The sequence below is a fragment of the Orcinus orca genome, chromosome 8 (assembly GCF_937001465.1).
Source record: "Orcinus orca chromosome 8, mOrcOrc1.1, whole genome shotgun sequence".
NCBI classification, from domain to species: Eukaryota; Metazoa; Chordata; class Mammalia; order Artiodactyla; family Delphinidae; genus Orcinus; species Orcinus orca.
The window spans coordinates 21,364,531-21,379,898 of record NC_064566.1 but is presented as its reverse complement, the minus strand read 5'-3'; positions in this window follow the sequence as shown (position 1 = coordinate 21,379,898).

Genomic DNA, 15,368 nt, shown 5'->3' with positions numbered 1-15,368 from the left:
ATAGAGGAGTAACATATGGCCTTAAGTGCTAACCTCAGTTCTGTCCTTAACTTGTTGCATGGCCATGGAAGTCCAAATAATGTATTTCCTCAGCTTCAGTCTCCTCCAGTGTAGTATGAACATAAAAATATCTACCTCACCGGGTTATTATAAAGACCAAAGACATTGTATAAAGCTTCTGACTCAGATTTAAGTGTAAAGAATCACTCTTGTTATCAGCATCATATGCTTTCCTTGCTTTCCATCTGACAAACTTAGCTCAAACATCTTGTCACCTATGTCCATAGCTCATCTCACTCCGGCCATCCTGGTGGTGATGCTCTTGAATACGCCAGACCTGCTTCCATTGCCCAGAATGCACTGCTCCTAGGTTATTTCTTGGCTAACTCAACATCCTCTAAAACTTGGTATGGATGTCACCTCCAAGACTCAATTTATAATCACAATTTATAACCATAAACTCCCCCTTCTATCTTTGTAGCACCTGTGTATTGACAGCGGCATAATCATTTGTTCACTAAATAAGGAATTAAATGAATGGACACACCAGATTTTCACTGTCTTTTACTTCCAATCAGTGACATTGACCTTCCCATGAAAAGAAAATGGTAAATATGTAAGATGTAAAGCTTAATGTATTCATTCAATATGAAAATTAATTACCCTAAGGGACTGAAAAAATCACTACCTAAGCTATTAATTTTGTTTAGGGTGACTTCAAGGCATAGAAAAATTTCTGAATCACCAACCTTAGATTTATCCAGTCAAAGAACATAATGTCATTAATTGCTCCAAAACTTTGACCCATGGAACAAGATATCCTAGAGATTAGCAGCACAATCCTATTCTGTAGTTCATATTGACAATAGGGTTATGATCTCAGTATTGGATCTCAGGATATCCTAATTGTGTAGCAGCTGTTTAAGGTTTGTTGTTACAAATTAAGTTGTAGGAGATCCGAGTTCAGGCTGGAGCAAACAGTTTCTACAGTCATTCAAGTATGAAAAAACAAAAGACTTAAGGCCTACTTTACAAAAACACCATAAATTGAATAGATGCAATCATCCAAATTTCGTAAATAAATATAAAGCCCTGCCCAAGAATAAGGCTTATTATGGCGACAGAGCCAGGTAATTGCGTATAAGTTAAATGGTGATTCCCCAGAGATTCAGCTCCAACTCCACGTCTTAAGAGGTATATGTGTGTATGTGTGTGTGTATATATATATATATATATATATTTTTTTTTTTTCAGTAAGTGGGCCTCTCACTGTTGTGGCCTCTCCCGTTGCGGAGCACAGGCTCCGGACGCGCAGGCTCAGCGCCCACGGCTTACGGGCCCAGCCGCTCCGCGGCATGTGGGATCTTCCCGGACTGGGGCACAAATCTGTGTCCCCTGCATCGGCAGGCGGACTCCCAACCACTACACTACCAGGGAAGCCATAAATAACTACTTTGACCTCTAACTTCATTAGAACAATTAGTCATTAACTGCGCCTATTCTGTCTCTTACTTTAGCATTAACAATTTGAACACAAATCCCAGCACTACACCATTTGATAGACATAAAATCAGGATTATTTTTCCTTCTATTTGTATTAACTCTGGTGGCTAGTAGTGTCCTATGATCCGGAGTAAGCCTCAGATTCAAAATGTGCTTTTTTGGAAGTCCTGTAAGCAGTAGTACAAACAGTTTCATAGGAAGTTACACTAGCAATCGTTTTATTATCAATTTACTAATTAACAGGTGGTCATTCATGCTTTCCACACTCATTATCATGACTCATGGATGTTACCCTAATAGGATTTACTTCAGCCCTGGGAGAAACGTGCGTCTGATCTCTTTTGCCTTGTGCTATTTTCCAATAGTGCAGATCCCTTTTAACATACTACATGATTTACTTCTTTAGTATATACATTGTTTACAGTCTGCTTCCCCAGCCACTAGATTATAACCTGTATGAAGGTGAGAATTTCTATCAGGTGTTATTTTTTTGTTTTGTTTTGCTTTCGTTTTTTGTTCACTAAAGTATCCCCATTGCTTAAAATAATGCCTGACACATGTCAGGCACTGACTATATATTATTCAATAAATCTCTTTTCTGAAACTTTTTTATCCTCTCTGGTAAGAGATAGTGAAATTCTCCTTTGTTCTCAGAACATACTTATCATGCTATATTGTAAGTATTTGTTTGTGTGTTGACATTCTCGGTATATCATGCAGTTTTTGAAAACAGGATTTCTTTTCTTTTTTTTTTTTTTTTTTTTGCGGTACGCGGGCCTCTCATTGTTGTGGCCTCTCCCGTCGCGGAGCACAGGCTCCGGACGCGCAGGCTCAGCGGCCATAGCTCACGGGCCCAGCCGCTCCGTGGCATGTGGGATCCTCCCGGACCGGGGCACGAACCCGTGTCCCCTGCATCGGCAGGTGGACTCTCAACCACTGTGCCACCAGGGAAGCCCAAAAACAGGATTTCTTTTTATTAATCTTTGTTTTCAAATAAATGTTTTCTGAGAGAAAGAATAGATGAATAAATGAAATCTTGAAGCATTGAATTACTTGGCTTCTAAATTAAAGGTCAGAATTAATATTTGCTGTGTCTTTTGGCTCCTTGAATAGTAAAATGCTTAATCAGTGGCAAAACTTTTTCAGAAAAATAGCTTTCAAATGGGTCTCTGTATTTATCCTTATGAAACTCTAGGTTGGCTTATGGTATTTTGAGTTGGGAAGTTAATTTTATTTATCAAATGCTTTGGAGCACCTACTCTGGGCAAGGCCACAAGGAGGATTGGGATCTGGGATGGCTCACCCACTCTGCCCAGCTTGAGCCCACATAGGTGGTGAATGGAGAAGCATCATTTTCTAGGGAGTTACTTGTTTCCAAGAACTAGATTAAATTCTGGGAAACCGGAATATATTTTTAAATGACCCTGAGAATTTGTTTGATAAATTAATACTGGCATTTTCCTCCTCTAAAATGTCAACAGTATCGCTTGAAGCTGAGTTACTGTTTGAGTGTAAAAGCCCTCTACCCTCTCCTTGTCAACTACCTTTCCAGAGTGAAAAAGTAGTAAGAAAATCTTGATATTTATTATAATTGGAACTACTTGTACTCTTCTTGAGAAAAGGAGAGAAATAATCCAAGAAATTATCATTTTCCAAGGAACAGAAGACATTGATTGCATTTCATAAATTAAAATCACAGAGACTACCAAAGTCTTTATTGGGGTTATTTTTGCATAACCCATATTACAGTCACCCAACTGTCCTTGATTTTGAGTACTCTCACAGTTAACAGTGCACAGCTAATCATAAAATAAAATGGACAGCCCTTTAATGATTTGCTAATAGATCATGTTACAAACCAAGGGATCATGTAACAGACCAAAGGAATAATGCCTGGGTAAATTAAAAATGCTTCCCTGAATTCATCTGGTAGTGTCTGTATACTGCAGAGTTTCTTCCTTGAACACAGGAACGGCACCAGTACATATGGTTATTGTCTTAGCTCGGGTTGTGATCACAAAATGCTGTTGTCTTGGTGGTTTAAACAACAGTTATTAATTTCTCATAGTTCTGGAGGCTGGGAAGTCTACAGTCAAGGTGCAGGCAGAGTCTGTTCTTGGTGAAGACTCTCTTCCTGGTTTGTAGACAGCTGCCTTCTCCTTTTGTCCTTAGATGGCTTTCCCTGGGTGTATATTCTTCTTATATGGGCACTAATCTCATGAGGGTCCCACCCTTATGACCCCATCTAAACCTAATTACCTTCCAAAGACTCACCTCTAAATAACATCACATTGGGGGTTAGTGCTTCAGCATATGAATTTTGGGAGGGATGCAGTCATTCAGTCTGTTAATTATGTAGACTGTGTAGTGCACAAGCCTAACAGGATATAAGAGTCAGCAAACTATAGCCTGCTACCTATTATAGTAAGTGAAGTTTTGTTGAAACAAAGACATACTTATTTGTTAACGTATTATCTGTGGTTGCTGTTACACTTCAGTAGCAGAAATGAGTACTTGTGGCAGAGACTGTATGGCCCACAAAGCCTAAAAGATTGACTGTGTGGCCTTTTGAGGAAAAGTGTACCAATCCCTACTCTAGCTTACACAATTATCTGAGACAGTCCTATGAGGATACTGGTAATTCTGTTACTCTAGATCAGTGCTTCTCAAAATTAACATCATAAGGGTCACCTGGAGAGCTTGTGAAAACAGGTTCCTGGGCCCCATCCCCAGATATTTTGATTCAGTAATTTGCAGGTAGGGGCCAGGGATTTGCATTTCTAACAAGGGTCAAGGTGATGCTAATACTGCTTGTCCAGAGTCCACACTTTGAGTAATGCTGTTCTAGAAAATCATTATCAAGAAAACTGATACTCTTCAGTGTTTGCTCATTTGGAAAAATTATTGTTTCTCAAAATATTAAAATGTGTTGAAGGATTGAAATATTTAAGATAAATACTGTAATTATATAATAAGCTTCAAATGATTAAGTTTCATAGGAGCAAGGTACAGTGCTTTACATACATTGTTTGATTTAATTTAATTCTCAAAATTTTGATTTATTTCTCACAATATTTCAATCAGGTAAGTTTTATGATTTACATTTTATGTGAATAAACTGAAGCTCGTAGCACTGAAGAAACTTGTTTAAAGCCATACATCAGAAAGTAGAGAAAACTGGATTTAAAGCAAGGCCTTTTCACTCCAAATTCCATACTTTTAATCCCTCTTTTATATTGAAAATCTAAACCATGATTCTTGGGCATCTGACAAATTTGGCTTAAAAAATATATTTCTGGCAATTTCAGTCTAGAAACTAATGGAGCAGGTAAAAAAAAATAAGTATTTCATCCAAACAACTTTACATTTCTTTTTATTTTCTCTATATCAGATAACTAGTTTGTTACTCTTTATGAAATGTACTAATTTTTTGTTTTTGGGAGTGGGGCAGTGAAAGGAATTTGTAGAAATACAAAGACCAACAAAAGTATCTAAACTAGTTTGAATGATATGGTCAGGTTACTTTTGCTGCACCGTCAGTGTCAAACTAAAGTCTGTCTCTCCAAGTTTACTAACTCTGCCTCCAGTCCTCTTCTGTTCAGCGTATTTATTAGATGAACATACACATATGCACACACCTTGAGGAGTTACATTTGGCAGGAATGTTTTTAAGCACTCAGCAAAGTTTATTTCATTTGATACTGACAATAACACTGTATGACAGGTTTAACACCCTTCTCATTTTATAGATGAGGGAGCTGAGGCACAGATAAGGACATGTGTTTTGTCCAAGACCGTGCTGCAAGGAGATGGAAATACTAGGGCTTGAGTCTAAAAGCCTGTTCGTTTGAACCCAGCACTTAATGATGTTGGCAGATGTCAAGATGTTAGGAGAGGCAGTTAAAAATAGTAAATGTCAGATTTACTGGAGTCTTTCATATTTCTAAATCGAGTCCAAGACTACTGAATTATCTCCTTTGTGAGACAGGATTTTAAGTTGGAAAGGATTTTAAGTTGAATCCTTGCATGCATGCTATCTCCGATTTTGTGTTATAACGATGTCTACCAAGCTCTCAAGACTCCTGTGCGGAACTTCTCCAATGACTTATCTGGCTATTTTGTATAAAGTTTTCTAATAGCTTTTGTGATGTGTGACTTTTCTTGTGGTTTGCCGTATTTGTGGAATGATACTTCTCTGCTAAGTAAAATACCCTATTGTTGGTCCTAACAGCAAACTGGGTATCTAATGGATCCAGTGTAAGTGAAGCCCATAAAATTCTCAGTAAATATTTTACTGGTTAAGAATTGTACGCATCGATATTTACATGATAGTAGGTAGTGGTTTTAAAAGCCTCTTTCAATGTGCAAATGAGTGATGCAGTCTTAAATTACCTGAGTGCTTGCATTTTGTACATTGTCATTTGGTTAGCAAACAGAAACTGTAGATAAAGAAGTTTTATATATTTAAAATGGCAGAAATAAACTGAGCTGAGTAGATTTTCCTTTTAAAATCTCTAGGCTTTACTAATTACTATCATTAAAAATTTACATGGTACCTTGTATTTGCAAATACTTTATAGGCAGCAGTTAACTATTTACCTGGGATAATTGTTGCTGTTATTTTCACCATTTTATATGTTGGTAAAGCTAACAAAAATTAAATCTTCTTGCAGGGTGTGTGTGTGTGTGTGTGTGTGTGTGTGTGTGTGAGAGAGAGAGAGAGAGAGAGAGAGTTTTAAGGACATGGCAAATTCCTGATGAAACTAGTATTATAATGAGACTCTCTGACTCCTCAAATCACTGTGGCTTTCCTGGTAATTCAGTTGAAATGATAGTAATTTGATCAATAAACAACTTCAAATTTCAATGGAATGTGTTGCTGGAACAGTTGCAGTTCTTGCATGTATTCAACATTTGAGGGCATATCCATTTCATCCAGGTCTTCAGCCCTTGGGGGAAGATGTTACCTAACTAAATGTCATCTATGGCTAACCCCCTCATTGGCAATGGAATAGTGTGACTGGCATACCTTTTTAAGATTTTTATTAAGCAGATACTTATTAATTCCCTATTTGGTTTCTGGCATTGCTTAAGGGACAAAGGACAAAAATTTAAAGGCCAGAGGAGCCATTTCATTCTAGGGATACAGATTCATAAACAACTACAGTTAAAGATGGTGAACTGATTCATAGTGATGAATACATCTGACAAATAAAAAGTTGCTGTAGGAATGTAAGCAACAGAATGATTCTTTCTAAACCACAGAAACAGAGTTTGTATTTGATAGATATGTGTATAATGCTTACTATTTTTTTTTTTTTTTGCGGTACGTGGGCCTCTCACTGTTGTGGCCTCTCCCGTTGCGGAGCACAGGCTCCGGACGTGCAGGCTCAGCGGCCATGGCTCACGGGCCTAGGCGCTCCGCAGCATGTGGGATCCTCCCGGACCGGGGCACGAACCCGTGTCCCCTGCATCGGCAGGCAGACTCTCGACCACTGCGCCACCGGGGAAGCCCTATAATGCTTACTATTTGCCAAGCATTGTGTGAAGCACTTTACTGATATTGACTCATTTAGCTCTCACCACTCTCTGAAGTAGATGCTATCAGTATCTGCATTTGTAGTTAGGGTTTTCAAGGCACAGAGAGACTAAGAAACGTGCCCAAGTCAAAAAATTAACAAGTATCAGAGGCAGGATTCCAACTCGGTTTCAACTGCTCACTGCTGGAAAGCTAATACTCGGGAGACAAGCGCTGGTAGGAATGGAAAGATTACTTTATTCAGGAGGCCTGCAACCTAGGCAGAAGGTGGACTTGTGTCCCAGAACCAACTCCAAAGACTCTGCTGGGCCATGAAAGTTTTTCAAGGGAAAAAGGGGAAATGATCTCAGTTAATCACTGAGGTAGGGGGTCAGACTCTTGGCCAACTCCCATTGTGTGCAGGCTTGTCGACTCCTTGCTGTCTTGTTCACACAGTTGGCTTGGGAGATTACTGAAGGAGAAGCTGGGGGGGAAAATCTAGTCATCTGTTAATTATTCTTCATTTCTACTTCTTTAAGGAAAGAATCAACAGGTTAGGCGAGGCTTTGTGTGATCAAAAAATTTGAAAGGTGTGCTTGGGCTGGTGGTTAGTTAAAATAGCTTGCTAAAGTGACAAGACAAAGGGCCTCCTGCAGACAGCTGTTTCCTGCGAAGAGCTGCTTCCAAGGCTGTTCGGTTTAATTGTCCTTACTCCTAACCAATACTCTACGTTATCTAAGTATTTGTGAGGTGAACACAAGAATGCAACTTATTTTCATCATATTTCTCAGTTACAGATGTATAATACATATTTTATTTTGATTTGGAATAAAATTTTTGAATTTTATATTAACCAAGTAGATGACTTGAAGATACCCCCAGAATGTCTTCAAATAGATGTTAGGAATCAAATAGAGCAAAGCTGATATCTTTATTGTGCACTGGGCCTAGACCAGTAACAAAAATGAGTGAAGTAGTTCAGGTACAAAAATTCATCTTCACTTCCACAAAGAAATCCAGTCCCTCTCATTTTTCTTGAAGACTGTGGCCTTCCTGGTCTCTCCATTATATTCCCACTTCATGCAGAGAAATGAGTGTGAGAAATATTTCAGTGTCCTCTTTTTTTTTTTTTTTTTTTGCGGTACGCGGGCCTCTCACTGTTGGGGCCTCTCCCGCTGTGGAGCACAGGCTCCGGATGCGCAGGCTCAGCGGCCATGGCTCACGGGCCTAGGCGCTCCGTGGCATGTGGGATCTTCCCGGACCGGGGCACGAACCCGTGTCCCCTGCATCGGCAGGCGGAGTCTCAACCACTGCGCCACTAGGGAAGCCCTCAGTGTCCTCTTGATTCTACACAAGAAAAGCAGCAGCTCAGGTGTGATGCTGAATGGCAGCCTGTGCTCAGAATCAGTGTTGGGAAATGATAGAGTGACAGAGGCATCTTGGCTCTGTAGATTTTTGCAGTGGGCAGATATGGCCTGAATGTAGATTTCCTGAGTTCTAAAAGAGGAGACAGAAATGAACTACATATACACACAACACACAGAGACACACACACACACTCACAACATAAATACATATCTTGAATCTTGATTTTCTTTATTTAGCAATAACTTAAGAAAACAAACAGAAACAACAATAAACCCACTGTTATCAGCAATACCATTATGACCAATATAAACATGACTGCAGGCTGAACTTCAAAATCTAGACCATGTCACAGTAAGAGTGAAATCAAGGAAGTGCATTTGGGGGCACACACCAGGCCCCCGAGATTGAAGTGAATGGAATGCCTCTGCTTTCTCTTTTGCCAGGAGCCCCTGACTAATGACTCAGCCCTCAGGGTTTGAAAAGTCAGATATCTTCCTCTTCCTCTCAGTGTCAGTCTACCACAGTGGGCTAGTCTGTGGCAAGAAAACAATCCCGAATTGGCACTTTGAACAAAGGCTTATTTCTTGTTAAGCCGTTTGTGGCTCGTTGGCTAGATTATGCAGCAGCAACCATCTCAAATATTGCGGGTCACTGTCATGGGGAGAGACAGCTGAAGAGGACCTTTCTCCTCAGTTAAGTGTTCTGGCATTTACTTGGTCCAAACTAGACACACAGCACTTTCTAGCTACAAAAAAAACCCACAAAAAACACAAAAACAAAAGCAAACCAACCCAGGGGAAAGGGAATTCTTGTATAGAGAAGGGGAAAACATAAACATATTTGGGTAAGAACTCAATTACTATTAGATTTTCCATTAAATATTTAAAAGACAGGCTACTCCTGATCAATTAACAAGCCAAACACATTTATTGAATATTGATTATGTTACGGTTTTCATTTTGATTGCCTAGGTTAAGCTTAAAGAAAGTCACGTGCAGTTTCTACCTCCCTTTAGTTAAATATGGTCTATAATTACTCTAGTAGCAGTTAATCTATCCTAATGCTTGCAGTGGGTGTGAGAGGAACTTTTTTACAGTGCTACTTGTTTGCCCTCTTTTTGCCCCTAAAAGTTGGTACTATCAGAATCACAATATATTCATTACTGTAAGAGGCATCACCTCTAAAAGAGAAATGAGAAAAGGCCAATATTAACTAGATAAGAAGGTATTTAACATCAGAAATTACACTCAAATAGGTCTTTGAAAGCATTTACTGCCGTCTATAAAGGACTTCTTATTAGGTATTTATCGAAACATATTATTTGTATACAAAATAGTTATGTTTATTTAATGGCATAGGGTCAAAGAAAATGATACCATAATCAGACCATACTAGTGGTGTGAACCACATAAAATGATAGACACATACAAAAAAGTAGGAAAGCAAAGTAAAAGAGAGGTGGTTGTGCAATGCTGTGTAGACCCAGAGATGGAATAGTAGCAAGAAATTAAAGCTTTTGCCTGATACAGCAACAGTGAAGTAAGCTCTTGGTGTATGTAATATTAAGAAAAACTCCTTTAAACATGTAATCCATGTCTGTATGGCAAAGGCAAACAAGGTCGTAAAAATTTGAAATGTACTCAGTGTTCAGCTGACAAGACAATTTTACTTATCATTTAAGTCTTATTCCAGATGTCATCTGTAGGACACCTTGGCTGGAAGCCTTCAGTAAAATTTCTTAATTTTCTGTTCCTTAGAGTAAATATTTTCTCTTTTTTCAGTATTGCCCCAGCACTTTTTTTTTTTTTTTTTTTTTGCGGTACACGGGCCTCCCACTGTTGTGGCCTCTCCCGTTGCGGAGCACAGGCTCTGGACGCGCAGGCTCAGCGGCCATGGCTCATGGGCCCAGCCGCTCCGCGGCATGTGGGATCTTCCCGGACCAGGGCACGAACCCGTGTCCCCTGCATCGGCAGGCGGACTCTCAACCACTGCGCCACCACGGAAGCCCTGCCCCAGCACTTGTTTATGTTTCTTCCAGAGCACCTGTCAAATCTAACTTGGGTTGTGGTTATTTGTGGTTATTTGTGCCTGTATCTCCTGAAAAAAACGTACCTGATTTGTTGTGGGTATTACCCACATTGACTATCATATTACGTGCTCTAAATAACTGTTAGGAATGCAGCTGAGTGTCTATATAATTTCCTCCTCCACCAGGGGAAACACATTGTTTTAGTACTCTGAAATGGTAAATATGAATTATATTTTATTTAGTTCTAAGTTCATCAGCTTACACATGTGATGGAAATATAGCAATGAGTGTAATTGACAGGAATTTACCTAAGTACCACACATAAGCTATTCATGAATAAATTCTAAATACAGAGGGAACAGCTTCTTCAAAAGTGTTAGCCTTTCCCAGTGAAATAGACCTTATGGAGTAATAAAGCATAGTTAGCACTTGAAAGTAGAGAAGATATGTGAAGTCATTTATTTTTCCCAGAAACTAAAGTGCTTTAATACATTTCTGATTCTTTAACAGACTGGTTAAAAAGAGTTTCTGTAGCAGAAGAAAAATCTGATCTTCAGGTTATACATTTTGTTTACTTTAAAAATACAGTGGGTTGGCTAAAAAATGCCTTTAGTTTTTAAGTAAAAATAAAAGCCACATTTTTCATTTTCACCAAGAACTTTATTGAACAACGTATTCACCCTTTTGTTCCACTACCTTCTGCCATTTTCCAGGCAACTTCGTAATTCCATCTTCCCAAAACTTTTTATCTTTTTGAGCAAAGAACTGTTCCAGGTGCCTTTTACAGTCTTCCAGGGAATTGAAATTTTTTTCCATTAAGAGAATTTTGTAAAGACCTCAATAAGTGGAAATCTGAAGGTGCAATGTCTGGCGAATACAGCGGATGAATCAGAACTTCCCAGCCAAGCTGTAACAGTTTTTGCCTGGTCATCACAGAAACGTGCAGTCTTCCGTTATCCTGATGGAAGATTATGTGTTTTCTGTTGACAAATTCTGGACTCTTTTCGTCAAGTGCTGCTTTCATTTGGTCTAATTGGGAGCGGTACTTGTTGGAATAAATCGTTTGGTTTTCCAGAAGGAGCTCATAATAGAGAACTCCCTTCCGATCCCACCATGTGTACAACATCACCTTCTTTGGATGAAGACTGGCCTTTGGTGTGGTTGGTGGTGGTTCATTTCACTCACCCCACGATCTCTTCCATTCCACATTACTGTACAGTATCCACTTTAAATTGACCATCACAATTTGTTTTAAAAACGGAACGTTTTCATTATATTTAAGTAGAGAATTGCACACGGAAACACGGTCAAGAAATATTTTTCCGCTTAACTTAGGTTGAACCCAAACATCAAAGCGATTCACATAACGAAGCTGGTGCAAATTATTTTCAGTGCTTGATTTGGATATTTTGAGTATGTCGGCTATCTCCCGGATGGTTTAACGTTGATTGTTCTCAACTAATGTCTTCATTTGATCGCTATCAACTTCAACTGGTCTACCCGACCGTGGAGCATCATCCAGGGAAAAATCTCCATCACTAAACTTCGCAAACCACTTTTGACATGTTCAATCAGTCACAGCACGTTCTCCACACATTGCACAAATCTCTTTTTGCGTTTCAGTTGCATTTTACCTTTCTTGAAGTAATAAAGCATGATATGCCAAAAATGTTGCTTTATTCTTCCATCTTCAGTATTAAAATGGCTACACAAAAATTCACCACTTTGATGTCTTTTTTTTTAAATGCATGCTGATATGACAGCTGTCACATGCAATCTAACAAAATTGTTTCAAATGAAGTTGAAGACAACTAAGAGCTACTAGAGCCATCTTACGGAAAAAACCGAATGAACCTTTTATGTATACATAAAATACATATATTATGTATAATATATGTATTCTACATGATTATCAAGAAGCTTAATTGTAAGAATCCATTTTCTGCTATGGAATAATGGATATTCAGTAAGAGTCAATGGGCATGAGGAGAAACTACCTATTTAATTATGTTCCACAATGAGTCATCACTTAAGAATCCATTAGTTTGACATTTGTGTTCTTGGTTTTCATAATCCAGAGAAATTAAAAGTTTTCATTTTGGTGGTATTTATGACTGTTTATTATAAGTGTTATTTTAATCAAAGTAGTATGTGCCAATCATTAAAAATTAAATTCTCCTGAAGTATAGGAAGTGCTACTAATATACAACCAAGTAGAAGAAATGGAGTTTTCAATCTCTTTCAGTTGTTTCTACTGGAATAAGCTTTCTAATTCTAAGTAATAATAACATGCCTAGTTCAAAGTTGCCTTATAAAAAATGATACATATGATTATATATAATTTCTATTGACTTCATATTTTCATAAATGGGGTTTTTCTTTATATTCTATCTCTACCCTCCCTCCTCCAACTTCAGATAAATTGTATCATAATGTTGAGGTCAGTTAAATGTTCATGTTTAATTTATTATGTTACCTACATCTTGCTCACTACAAAGTGAGTGGCATACAATAATCACTTTATGTATTTTTTCTTTTTCTGAGACTTAGCAATTGCCTTTTTTTCTATCTACATTACCAAACATAATATTCAACCTGTTGAACACATCACAATGTGATTTTCCAAATTCTTGAATATATAGGAAAATCAATTAACTGATTAACTTTCTTGATTGGATTCTTCCTTTCCAGAGTACTCTGTGCACCTGCTCCAAGGTAAACAACTCTCTGAGCCTATTACCCACTTTTGTACTGGAAATCTTCTTCATTGACACTTCTCTTCTGTGTTGAATCCCCTCTTTCCTTGGTTCCATATCATCTTTTCTGTTGCATGATCATTCTTCTTGAGCAAATCGTCAATAGCTCCTAAGAATAAAGTGAAACAAGAGTATTTCTTTTCATTTCAACTTTTAAAATGTCTTCATACTTAACTGATAGTTGGACTCTTCAACCAAGTTCAAAATACCTTTTCTTCAGCTTTTTAGAGACATTTCATTTTTATCTTAAATATTCCAAAATTACTGATAAGTCCAATGCCATTGTGAGTCCTGATCTTTTGTTTTTCTTTTACTTTATAGACATTCTGGGATTTTTTTTTCTTTGTGATGAATTGTCTTGAGTAAATTACCATTCATTCATTGTGTGAAGGACTTGATTAGAATTTCTAATCCAGAAAATTTTAAGTGTAGGAAGAAATTGTGTGTGTGTATGTGTAACAAATATATCTTACCGTTAGGAAAAGGTCCATAATTATATGTATAATTTAGAGCAAAGTAATAATAAAAGTAACAAATATCATCTGCTTATAGGAAGAAATCATTTTCCATAGTTTAGAAGTATCTGAGTACTTTAATTTAGTCACATACCTCTTATTCCGCCAGAGTAACTATTATCCTAATCTTTGTGCTGATTATACCCTTGTATTTCTTTGTAAGTTCACTGTCCTTGTATATGTCAATAAACAATATATTGTTTAGTTTTGAAAAGATGGATACTAAGCACAAACCTAGATGTGTTAAGAAGGGCAATGATAGTAGTATTAATTGAAGGGTAGCAGGAAAAGATAAGTTAGATGAGCAGAGCCCCTGTGTCTTGGTGGCATTGCCTTGAAAATGTTTTAAAAGCCTTCCCTGTAGAAGCCAGTGAGCAGAGCAAGGACAGGAGTCCAGACTAATTTGCAAATGATTCATGACTTTCAGGTCACCTGCTCAGGTATAGTGCATCGGCAGCTTCCAGAAGTAAGTCAAAACAGAACACCTCTGTGGAGTAAAGATGAATGTTTTGAGCTCTTCCAGAAGACAGGTCATAGAGGGAAGAGGAGAAATTCATTTGCATGTGGTCAAGACAAGCCAAATGTAGATAAGACTCTGGACCCAACTAACCAGGATATTCTCAGCTCAGGCTAAAAGTGATTTAATGGCAACTTTCCATGTGTGTTTCTCTTGAGTCCATCCACGTGATTTTTCTTAGTTTACTCACTCATGCTGTTAGAACCTGGTCTCCTGGAGCATCTTGAGAAAGAGTACATGGGAGGCAAATTTTGAGACCTGACTGGTCTACTTACTTGCCTGATAATTTCAGTAGATGGGAATTAGTTTTCCTTTAGCATGATGAAGGTATTGCTTCCATCTTTATTGTTTAGAAGTCTGAAGACATTCTGCTCTTGACTCTTTGTATATGACTTGTTCCCCTCCACCCTTATTACTTCAGTGATATATAATTTCCTGATTATGGGCATGGGTGTTGGTTTGTTCACATCCATTGTTCTATGTGCACTGTAGGCCTATTCAATTTGGTAACATTGGTTTTTATGTCCTGGGACTTTTAAAAAAGATTTTAGTGATGGTTTTCTTCCATTTTTTCAATTCTTTCTTTCTGGAATTCTGTTATTTTCAATTTGGATATCCAGGAATGGTACTCCAATTTACTTATATTTTCTATGCTCGTTTAATCTCTCTCTTTCTCTATTTTATTCTTCATATGAAATCCCCTTATTTAGTTTTTCTGGGTTTTTTTGTTTGTTTTTTCTTCCAATTTTATTGAGATATAATTGACATATATAGTACTGTATAAGTGTAAAGTGTACAGCATAATGATTTAACTCATATACGTGATGTAATTATTGCCACAATAAGTCTAGTGAACACCCATCATGTCATATAGATACAAAATAAAAGAAAAAGAAAAAATACTTTCCTTGTGATGACAACTCCCAGGATCCACTTTCTTAACAACTTTCTTATATATAACATACAGCAGTTTTAATTATATTTATCATGTTGTACATTACATCCCTAGTACTTATTTATCTTATTACTGAACGTTTGTGGCTTTTTGCTACTACATTCAGAGTATGTATTTTTTAAGGGAAAAAGTGCAATTTTGCTCTAACAAAGAATGACTGTTTTTCCCATATGAGAAAGAGGACAAGAGTGAGACAAAAATTGAATG